This window comes from Meriones unguiculatus, chromosome 6 (assembly GCF_030254825.1).
Source record: "Meriones unguiculatus strain TT.TT164.6M chromosome 6, Bangor_MerUng_6.1, whole genome shotgun sequence".
Taxonomy (NCBI): domain Eukaryota; kingdom Metazoa; phylum Chordata; class Mammalia; order Rodentia; family Muridae; genus Meriones; species Meriones unguiculatus.
Window position 1 is genome coordinate 42,118,089 of NC_083354.1, and position 1,584 is coordinate 42,119,672.

Genomic DNA, 1,584 nt, shown 5'->3' on the forward strand with positions numbered 1-1,584 from the left:
AGCCCAGACTGATAATCTCAGTGTTGCTAAAAGGTGTTGAATAAGCTGGGCTGAAAATCCAATTCCAGGGAACAAAAGGCCCTTTTTTCTTTTTTCTTTTTTTTAAGATTTATTCATTATTTATACATTGTTCTGCCTGCATGTACACCCACATGCCAGAAGAGGGCACAGGATCTAATTATAGATGGCTGTGAGCCACCATGTGGTTGCTGGAAATTGAAATCAGGACTTCTGGCAGAACAGCCATTGCTCTTAACCTTTGAGCCATCTCTCCAGCCCCCAAAGCCCTTTTCAGACCACCAGGGGAACTACATGTTTCTGGTGCACAGACACCCAGGCAAAAACAAACATACATAATACATACATGCATACAGGCAAAACAAGGCCTCTGGCTGCCTAGGGAAGGGTGGTGCCTGGAGGCCTGAGCCTGATCACAGGCAGTTCAAAGTAGCCTGGACCATATAACAACCCTTTTTCAAGGTAAGGCAGGGACAAGAGAATTTTTCTGATCTGGGGAATGAATATATTACCAACTGAAATAAAGCAGGCAACACAGAGACTATCATCCTAGAATTTTAAGGAATTTTATAATGAAATTCAGTGTTTCTAGAAAACTGGGGGATTGCACCAGAAATCAGACACCAGACCCTCAGAAGTATCTTTGACCAGAGCCAATTGCTTTAAAGATTTAAAACAGCATGGGGAGGGGCTGGGGAAATGGCTCAGTGACTAAGAGCACTTGCTGCTTACAGACGACCTGGCTTTAGTTCCTAGCCCCCACACAGCAGTTCACGACCATCTGCAACTCCAGTGCGAAGAGACCCAACACTCTCTGGCTCCTCTGGTATAAAGCATGCACGTGGTGCACATATGAACATCCAGGAAGAACACACGTTTCCATTTCAAACAATTACAGGTCCACATACCGAGGATATAGCTTAGTGGTAAAGTGCTTGCCTCGCACACCAAAATCTTGGGTTTGATCCATTTCACTGCAAACACACACACCCCTATTCATAAGTTTTAAATGTTTTACACTGGAGGTTGGAGAGCTGGCTCGGCAGTAAAGAGCACTTGCTGTTCTTGCAGACAACCTAGATCTGATCCCAACCCTCACATAGTGGCTCTTAGCGATCTATAAAGCCAGTTTCAGAGGATCCAATCCAGTGCCCTTTTCTGGCCTTCTTGGGCACTGTATGCATTCAGTGCACAGACATGCATGTAGGCAAAAACATTCATACAGAAAATAAATCTTTAACGTGCTGGATATAATGGCACACATCTTTAATCCCAGCACTCAGGAGACAGAGGCAGGTAGATCTCTCTGAGTTCAAGAGTTTCCTGGGCTATGTAGAAGGCTTCTCTCAAAACAAAACAAACAAGAAAATAGCCTGATGTGGTGGTGCACGCCAGTGATCCCAGCACTTGGAGAGGCAGAGACAGGCAGATCTACAAATTGAGTTCTAGGACAGCCAGGGCTACACAGCCTCTGCCTCTGCCTCTGCCTCTGCCTATCTCAAAAAACCAAAATGAGCAAATAAGTGAGTAAATAAATAAACTCCATTGGTTATTTTCTCATTGCTG